Source organism: Electrophorus electricus, chromosome 20 (genome assembly GCF_041902795.1).
Source record: "Electrophorus electricus isolate QZ-2024a chromosome 20, ASM4190279v1, whole genome shotgun sequence".
Taxonomy (NCBI): Eukaryota; Metazoa; Chordata; class Actinopteri; order Gymnotiformes; family Gymnotidae; genus Electrophorus; species Electrophorus electricus.
Window position 1 is genome coordinate 15,212,501 of NC_137516.1, and position 10,000 is coordinate 15,222,500.

General features: G+C 50.3%; 1 protein-coding gene and 1 long non-coding RNA gene across 2 annotated transcripts in view; one reads left to right on the top strand and one right to left on the bottom strand.

Moving 5' to 3' along the window:
- Positions 1 to 10,000, bottom strand: part of epha4b (eph receptor A4b) — an 82,501-nt gene that overhangs the window by 46,063 nt on the left and 26,438 nt on the right. The window lies entirely within an intron of this gene.
- Positions 1 to 10,000, top strand: part of LOC145652577 (uncharacterized) — a 13,390-nt gene that overhangs the window by 1,311 nt on the left and 2,079 nt on the right. The window lies entirely within an intron of this gene.

Genomic DNA, 10,000 nt, shown 5'->3' on the forward strand with positions numbered 1-10,000 from the left:
GCCAAAACAATCGAAGGAAAAAAATCATTGGAAACCTGTGGCAGCAGACTCATGGTCGCTCGCTCATGGTCACTAACATTTTGGGGTGACATGACCTCTTAGGGGGTCCCCGAGAAAGAGGTGGGGGCTACGTATATGAATTAGAACGAGCCCTTTAAAGATCTTATCGTCTACACGTAGCCTATACATTTAGAAAAAAATAAAAGCTCACACCCTCAAAACTTTCTTCATTATAAAGAATAAAGGTAACCTACAACATTCGAACATACACACAGGACACAGGGCCTGTTAAGTCATATTATTCCTGGATTAATATAATAACAGTGATAACGGTAAGTGAGAGGTAAGTAATCTGGAATTAAAATACCAGACTCCGTCACAGATGCCACACAGCATCTCAAAATGAGAAAAATGTGCCAAAAACATGCCAGACCAACGCTGCCATCTGGAAGCGAAATGAATTCAATTACTGCCGTCCGCTTCCGAGATTTCGGGAAACTATTGAGGTCAAGAGGCTCGTTGCGGTGGCTGCAGCCGCCCGTCACGGGAGGAGCAGGCCGAAGCCGAGGAGGCAGACGGAGACTAGAGTGATAACAAGGGTGAGCGGGTCTCTAACGATCGCTAACTATCGCTAACATCACGGTCCTGCACGGTCCGGCTAACAGAGGCCAAGATTCTTCTATGGGACAATTCACCACAGGATTGGATTAGGGTTGGACCAGGGTTCGGACCAGGGTTCGGACCAGGGTTGGTCCAATGAATGAAAAAAGCCAAAGAAATAACAATTAAAAAGGGGATTTTTCAGAACAAACACGGCCAGTAGGGCCTCTTAAGTGTGGTGTGTGGCTACAATTACTGCTCCACTGCCCCTTGTCTAAAAGTGAAAGAAAGAGGATTGGTGAGAACATGAACCAAAACAAAAACAGAACGAAAGGAAAGAAAATAGGAAATGGGGAGGGGCAAACTAATGAATGGGCTGTGAGCCTTAACGAGCGTGAGCCTTAACGAGCTATAGTGTGAGGATGAATGAGCCTGAATAAGCTTGACTGACCTGTATGGTGAGCCTGAATGAGCTGTAATGCGAGCCCGAGTGAGCTGTAACATGAGCCTGAATGAGCCTGTGTGAGCTGTAGCGCGAGACGGAATGAGCTGTAACGTGAAGCTGAAAGAGCCTGAATGAGCCTGAGTGAGCCCGAGTGATCGGCAGCGTGAACCCGGAGCCTGTGCGTTTGCTCAACTTTGCTCAGGCATGTCTCCTGTTGGCCATGCCCTACAGGAAGGAGAACCCGGGCTATGCCCTACAGGAAGGAGAACCCGGGCCATGCCCTACAGGAAGGAGAACCCGGGCCATGCCCTACAGGAAGGAGAACCCGGGCTATGCCCTACAGGCAGGGGAACCCGGGCCATGCCCTACAGGCAGGGGAACTTGGGGCATGAGCCACAGGCAGCTGCCTGGACACACTCTCTCTGACACACTTCAGGCCGCAAAACTCCAGATGAATGGAACGCCTCGGTTTAGGTGCCTCTTTTTCAGCAAATCCTTCCCTCGCACTCCTTCCTGTCATCCACAAGACTGCCTCTTTGTCCGGCCGCCCCACCCCCTGACCGAGTCGGTGTGCTCAGCCGTGCCCGGCTCACTCTGGAGCTCACGAGAACAGATGGAGGAGAAATCCAACCTGAGTGGATCTACTAGTCACAAGGTCCTGAATCAGAGGCTAAAGCCTAATAAGTACTGGAGCACGGCAAATCCGAGAGAGAGAGAGAGAGAGAGAGAGAGAGAAAGTGTGTCTCTCTCTTAATATCAGCTTCCAAGAGGGCATGACTCATACAATCTCAAATGAGAAGGCCATGCTCTAACACACACACACACACACACACACACACACACACACACACACACACACAGAAAGAGAGAACATCTCTGCTCTCAAGGCTGGGTGATCATTAGAACATTTGAATTACAAACACTATTCATTTATAAGAGTATATCATTATGATAATAGTTAACACTTGAGAACACAATGAGGAAATTGATGGCAATGATGATGAGAAGAAGGTGATGAAGCTGTCAAGAGGTAATATGATAATAATAACAACAATTTTCATCTCGTTACTACCGTGAGCATCACCAGACAACTTACCATCTACATTTCACCACTAATACCATCTACGTGTCTGTGTGTGTGTGTCTGTGTGTGTGTTCACTCACAGGAGAGATGGTGAAAGCATTTGTGCATAGTTGACATCAATTTACTAAGAAAACCGAGAACTCCCTCATTAGAAATCATAATTCAACCTGAAACTTGCTGACTATCCTAATGTCTCCTCCACTCTCAGCTCAGCTTCTCTCTCTCTCTCTCTCTCTCTCTCTCTCTCTCTCTCTTCTCTTCTCTTCTCTTCTTCTGCCTGAGTGGCAGTGGGATGATGTGGTCCACTATGAGCTATCGATTTCCTGCCAGGCACAAGGTGGGCAGACTATCTCAAAAGCTTCTTCCTCTCTCTCTCTCTCTCTCTCTCTCTCTCTCTCTCTCTCTCTCTCTCTCTCTCTCTCTCTCTCCCCTCGTCTGACAGAAAATAAACACCCAGCACGAGAAACACCGTGCAGATGGAGGGCTCTCCACCCCCGTCAAACGGCTCGAGGCAGGCCGTGGCTCCTCTCGCCTCTCTGTGGCCGGGAGAGCTCGTCCTGCAACCAGGCACATCTGGCTGGGTTTCCCTGCGCCGAAATGAGGAGAGAAAACAAACCACGCGCCTCTCTGTCGACGGGAATAACAAACATGGAGAAATAAAGAAAGAGAGATCCTGAAAGAGCAGGAAAAAAACACATTCCTTTCGGGAAAATCAAGAAGGAGACAGGACGGCGACAGCGTGGCGGCGATCTTTTCGTGGGAGCGTTGTGTTTCGGGGCGTGGGCATGCGTGTGGCAAAGCTGGTTATCCCTCTCCATCTGTCTCAGCTCAGCAGGGATGAAGGTTACTCCCTCTCTCCTGGGCGGTCCGTGGAGACCCGGGAACCATTAAGTTGCCGTTGGCCGGGTCCAGCCCCGCCCACCACCCAACTGAGTCTTCACTTTGCGATTATCTCGCTAATCTATATAAAAACACACCAGTTTTGGGTCTGGAACCAACTAGCCAAGTAGACTGATCACCTCTGACCTTTAAGGTCATGCTGGCCCTGGCGCCAGGGCTGTGTAACAAAATAAACACACGCACACTACACATGCGTCACTAGACGCGGTTAATTCTGATAGACTCGGTTAATTATGTGAGGAGAGAAACCAGACACAAACACTCACATAAACGAAAGCAATCACACATGACACACACTCCATCACCAGTAGAGCAGTATGGTACGTGGTATAGGACGCAGAGTATTAACTAAACCCTATCCAAACAAACAAGCAAACAAACAGTGTTTCTGTAGAAAGTCAATAACTCTCTTCCACATGTTCAGTGGACAGATGGACAGACAACGCCAGGCCCACATCAAAGCAAGCTCCCACAATGCTCGCTCGGAGACAGACAGACAGGCCGGTGGCTTTGTTTTGATTGACCGCAACTGTCATTCAGCACCCCATGGGATTAAATATATATTAGTGCAGGAATACAGTAGAAGGTTGGGGTCAAATTATGACAGACTGGGGGCTGAGAGAGAGAGAGAGAGAGAGAGAGAGAGAGAGTGAGAGAGGGAGAATTTGGATATAATTAAGCAGGAAAGATGAAAAAAAAAATCTGGAGTGAGGAGTGGACCGGAGTGAGGAGTGGACCGGAGTGAGGAGTGGACCAGAGTGAGGAGTGGACCGGAGTGAGGAGTGGACCAGAGTGAGGAGTGGACCGGAGTGAGGAGTGGACCAGAGTGAGGAGTGGACCGGAGTGAGGAGTGGACCAGAGTGAGGAGTGGACCGGAGTGAGGAGTGGACCGGAGTGAGGAGTGGACCGGAGTGAGGAGTGGACCAGAGTGAGGAGTGGACCGGAGTGAGGAGTGGACCAGAGTGAGGAGTGGACCGGAGTGAGGAGTGGACCAGAGTGAGGAGTGGACCGGAGTGAGGAGTGGACCGGAGTGAGGAGTGGACCGGAGTGAGGAGTGGACCGGAGTGAGGAGTGGACCGGAGTGAGGAGTGGACCGGAGTGAGGGGGGCCATAATCCACAGCGCTGAATGAACTCCTCCTGGGTCTGTTTGTGTCCAGCTGGAGGTGTTTCTGTTTTCATCTCTGGAGGTGTTGGGGTATAATTCAGCGCATGGGAATGGCAGCAGTGAGCATGAGATAAACAGGCAGAGCGTGTGTGTGTGTGTGTGTGTGTGTGTGTGTGTGTCGAGAGAGCCAGACAGACAGCGAAAGTAAAAGAGACAGATGTCCCAGTTGGGACGGTGGGAGACGGGGGACATTTACACAGCTTGCGGTACAATTACAGAAGCTGATTGCTCGCTAATTCTGTGCGTTTCTACTGGGGCTGTAATCACTCTGACCCACTGTTAAAGCCAAAGCGTTGCCAGCTGCATCCAGTGTGTTCAGTCTGAGAGAGGGAGCCTTTCTCCACACGGACCAGGGAAAGAGGGAAATTGGGGGGTGGAGGAGAGAGGAAAGGGAAGAGAGAGAGAGAGAGAGAGGGAGAGAGAGAGGGAGAGAGAGAGAGAGAGAGGGAGAGAGAGGGAGAGAGAGAGAGAGAGAGAGAGAGAGGGAGAGAGAAGCTGGGAAACGAAGAAGCCTTAAAGGCATGCTTGACCTTGAGGTGTAAACGCAGCTAGCTAGAGCAGAGAGCTAGTGGGAGCCTGTAAGTTCGTGTGAGGATAAGTGAGTATTTCGGGACACGGTCACGGCAGGGGTCTCCTTCACGAAGGTCCGCCCCTCCCCTGACGGGCGCATGTCGCGCGACGACAGAAGGGGTGTTTAAATTCAAGAAATCTGAGTACAATTACCGTTAGCTCGTTTAATGCGCCCGCGAAGTGGAGAGAGAGATGGAGAGAGAGAGGGAGAGAGAGAGAGAGAGATGGAGAGAGGAGGAGAGGAGTGGAAGGGAAAAAAATTAAGAAAACAGGAACGTGTGGGAGAAGACGCAAGCTCCGGAGAGTGAGTGAAGTGGAAAATAAGAGGTGCAAGAAGACACGGGAACTGTGAAGTGAGTGTGTGTGCATGTGTGTGTGTGTGGGGGGGGGGGGTGTAGCAGTAGGAGCTTTCTGGGCGATGCGCAGTGTCACGTGAGAGGCAGGGTGGTAAATTTTTAACGCCGCAAGCAGCGGCTCACGTTTCACCGGCAGGTGCTGCAGCTGCACGCCTCCTGCCTGGGGACGTGCCCCCGTCGTGCGCACGCGAACACACAAACACACGCACGCGCGCGCATGCGCAGGCCTGGCCGCGCGTCACGACTCTGCCCTCTAGCCTCGGCTGAAGGTGAGTCAACAGCTAGTCGGTCTCGATGGCATTTACAGACTCGCATCCCGTTGAACTGAAGAGCAGTAAAAAAAAAAAAAAGAAGAAAAAGTTGAACTCCATCTTCCCCATTCCACGCCGAAGCCCCTCCCGCACCCAGACGCTCTCCCAAGCACGAAATCCCAGACAGCAGGAAGCGTAAACATAGCCCTTCCTGCAGCGACCCTTCTGGAGTGCCGAGGTCAGCCGCCCACCCCGGCCCACGCCCCACTTCACTGCCAAGACACCGACAACGATGCAATCAGCAGGTCACATGACCACTCTGGGAAAAATTCTGTTCAAGGTCGAACTCTGAATAGTTATCGACTGAAGAGAGTAAAAAATGTAGGTCTCCAGAAAAACGTTAGATTCAGGTGACGTGGACAGGAAGGCGCATCGTCCTCCGGTTTCGGGGGAAGATGAGGGGTAAGTTATTCCCCAAGTTCGTCCTGTCCCAGAGTCTGCTTTCCCAGGTCTCTCCGACAAGCAGAGCGCGCTACTTGGTTACGCTGCACCCCAGTGGGCTGCGGCACGAGCATGTGAGTGAGGGACAAATATTCACCCACCCACACATTTTTGCGTGCCCCTCTGTCAGCCACAAAGATGAGATTCTCAAGTAGCGTTGATCTATTCTTTCTAACATTTCTATTCTCTTTTCTTTGTAGAAATATTTGTTCTGAATTTTGTATATATTCCACACAAATAGACAAATAACCATAATAACATGTAGCCATAATTCCACCATCACTGAAAATGAGTTACCTGTTTAGAACTAACAAAGTTCTCTGAATATGTACCTATCCCACCCCTCTACTGGGTTTTCTGGACACGGCACAGAATTAGACGCCATGGCGCCATCATTATTTTTATTTTTTCCCCGCAATGTCTTTATTTGTTTGTAAAAAATACTCTTTTTCTTTTTCTTTTATAATCTTATTCTAGCCTGAATTTGGCAAAACGGCGTGTAATACCTGCGTGGCTCCTGCGCGGTAGCGATAGCGCTCGCCGCCGCCACCTCGCAGCTGCGAGCGGCTGAGCGTGCTTATTCAGGCCACGTGGCTCTCGCGCGCCTCGTGGGACGTCACACCGGCCGGCACGCGGTGGGCCACGAGAAGGAAGCCGACCTCGGCGCGAGAAGCGGGAAGCGACACCGTTGGAACAAGCCGGCCTGATCACAAATCCCGTGTCACATCACCAGAACAAGCGAGACCAATTTTCACAGGCAGCTTCCACACCGGATATGCAGGCCCGCCGTCTCTGCCTACAACCACCGCGATAAAACAAGGCAACCCAGGCTTATATCTGCATATAAACCACTTGTACTTTGTATGCAAGCCTTGCTTGTAGGTTGTAGCCCATATACCAAAACTACGTATAGCAGAGGCAATTAGGATTTCCTTCCAAGCCTGCTAACTGAGCTCCGTTACACAAGATCAGTATTCAAAATCCCAGGCTCCTTCCTCCTAAACACTATCGTTACGGTTTTATTGCGACAGCAAGTGGTCTCATTTCATGGCTGCACCGGGGTGCTAAAGTCACCCAGCGCCTCATTTTACTGACTTTGTAGGTCTTTCTTTCGTGCCGTTTGTTAATTGGGCGGGCAGGAACGAGAGCGCTTGAAACAAGGTGGGTGGGGAGGCGCAACAGGGGGGCATGACATATAAAATTCGCGAGTGTAACAATATCTTTGAACCCATTTTGGCTTAAAACAGCACTTTCGCTCTACTGACTCTTGGGGCCAGCTCTTAGTGCAGAGCTTCCTGCCCCCAACTTCATGCAGGTAAATAAAGACCTGTCCAGTTTCTCACAATAATAATAATAATAATAATAATAATAATAATAATAATAATAATAACTATTGCGTCATTATGCACGGAAAATCATACCATCGAAACAATTCGTCATATCACAATTATCTAAATATTTTCTCACCACAGTGAGCCACAATAATAATGCTTCAAGTGCATACATTTTGGAGAGGTGTTTTTGACGCTGCAGTGACAACACTGTTTCTGCACTTGCGCTGCGGCCACGAAAAAACAGAAGCCCCGAGACTACCGCTGTATTCGAGGCGGAAATCGTAGCTGCTGAAACGCGCATGGCACGCTCCGATAGGCCCCTCTCACTTACCTTCTGTCTAACTGGCCTGCCACAGCCTATCTTGCAGAGAAGCGGCCCTACAAAGGCACAATTAATCCCACGGAGTGAAGGGATTGCAGGGTCCTCCCAGCGCTGCTTAGGTTATTGCCATTCACAGCTTTACTTATAAACAGGAACCCAGAGGCATGGTGGGAGATGTAGTTTAGCAGAGACATGTGAATGAACAGAAATGATGGCAGGCATTGTACGCTACTGCCCTATATGATCTAGGCCAATTTAATCCAGTCCCATTTAAAACAGAACACTAGAATGTGTAGCCAAGTTGGGGCTAAACCAGTAACACCAGTTAACACCAGTAACACTGGTTTAGCACATGTTCTATGAGCAGGGTACACGGCTTTGGCGGTAATTTTCCCAGTGCTCAACAAGACCCTGCTAACTCAAGTTTGTTAAATACCAGCTGACATATACCTCGAATACCACACATATATATATATATATATATATATAAAAGATATGTATTATGGTTACATTTGCTGAGGTGGTTTTGCGACCATATAAAAGGAGGTGACAGCCCGTGTTGCTGTATGTTCCTGCAGCCGGAGTTCTGAATTATTCACGAGGACGAAAAAAAAAAGTGACTGGACCTGCCGCATGCTCAGTCGGACCTCAGCCACTCCAACTGCTTTTTGGCCTGTTTTTGTTTTTTATTTTCAGAACTTCTGTCCTTCTCATACACTTTCCTTCCACTGGGTTGCACCACTTCTACTCTCCTGTGCAACGCTTGTCTCGGTGTATCTCATGCTCACACACATAGACAAAGAAGAGGGAATACACTTCTTTGGGAGAAGTTCAGTAGTGTGGCAGTAGACTAACTGGCATACTGCTCGCATGCGTAGTAGCTAAGAGTGTTCACGGCAAGGTATAAACCAGCCATCTCCGACCGGCTATCTCCAACCATCTCCAACCATCTGCAACCAGCCAGCAACGTGGCCAAAGACAACCAAAAGCATGCTGTAATCAGACCGTGGACGCCTAGCCCTTCGCTAAACACCATAAAGCTAGCCTCCTCGCATCGGGGAACGGCGAGTGGAACATGCCCCGTCGCGAGCACCGACAAACAGCCTGCCACCGCGCCAAATGCCACGCGCTAATAACTGCTAACGCTGCCTCCCACTGCTTCCCACTGCCTCTGACACGCGTCCATCCCGACCAGCTGTAGCCGCGCTTGTGCAGGAGGATTAAAGCCACCTGGTGACATTATCAAAAGTCGCTAATGACGCAAAGGTTATGGCCGGCAAAGCGGCGCGCCCGTGATATTTCTGCAAAGCTTTCACAATTGATTTGTTTTTCTTTCTTCCCTTTGTCTTTCATTCTTTCAGCGCCCATGCTACCAACAGTCTCGCTTTTTACCGCTCAGTTATTACGGTGCCGTGGTCCTGCGATGTTTAACCGCTAATCCCCGGTCTTTTGCACGAGTTAAGAACTGTGAACGGGGGCGGAGCAAAATGCCCTGGCAGACTGTCAAACGAATCGAACAAAAGCTCAGGACAGGGTGTGCGAGCTTTCCTCTGCCCATAGGGAAACGTGGAGGGAGCGCGTTGGTGGCGATACGTTGCGTGCGGCGGCATTAAGCGCTGGATCCTCCCGGGCGCGTGATCCAGGATCTATCGTGCGCAGGTCTTCTTTCCTGTAAAGTAACATTTAAACCCAGAAACATTAGCATGGCTAGCAGAGTATGAAGGCTATTGGTCGAGGGGAGGATGGGAGGGCGGGGTTAATGTGATCTCACACACACAACGGTGCTTGGTGTTCCCCGGTACCTTTCTTTTATTAAGGAACGCTGGCCGTCCATGCCCGAGCTGGGATGGCAGCCAGCGCAGTCTCTCCAGGAGCTGCTCCGCGGGCTGCTTTGTGGCACTAAAGCAAGTTTCACACCTTGCATGGAGACGATGCCAAAATCCATCTGAAAGGCGGCGCAGCGATCTCGCGCGGCTTGACCGCTGAGAGAGGTGGGTGGCGATGAAGACAGCGGGCATAAAATTTCAAAAATAAAAGCAACACGCGTGGACCTTCTGGGTATGGCGAGCTCCAGGTGGGAGGAGCATCAGGTGGGTGGCGCATCAGGTGGGTGGCGCATCAGGTGGCAGTAATTCAGAGTGTACAGCCCCAGAGAGGTCGTGCGGCACAGCCTGGGCTATGGAACTCAGTGCAGGGGGCGAAGGCCGTATCCTTTCCCACCCAGAGCATCACTTCGGTTGCTCTGGCAACGGGGTCAATAGCGACACGGGTGTTGTTCCAGCAAACTCACACACATCTGGAACCCATCATCGTGCTCCTCTAGTGTTGTTAGCCTCGCCCCTTTAAGCTAACAAATGAAGCAGACGTGCTCTGGAGCCCCTCCTTCCTCCAAGACCCAGTTCATATATCTAGTTCACAAGCTACTCTGATGTTTTCTCGTTTATTCTTTCCTTCTCTCTTGCTTTGCTGTC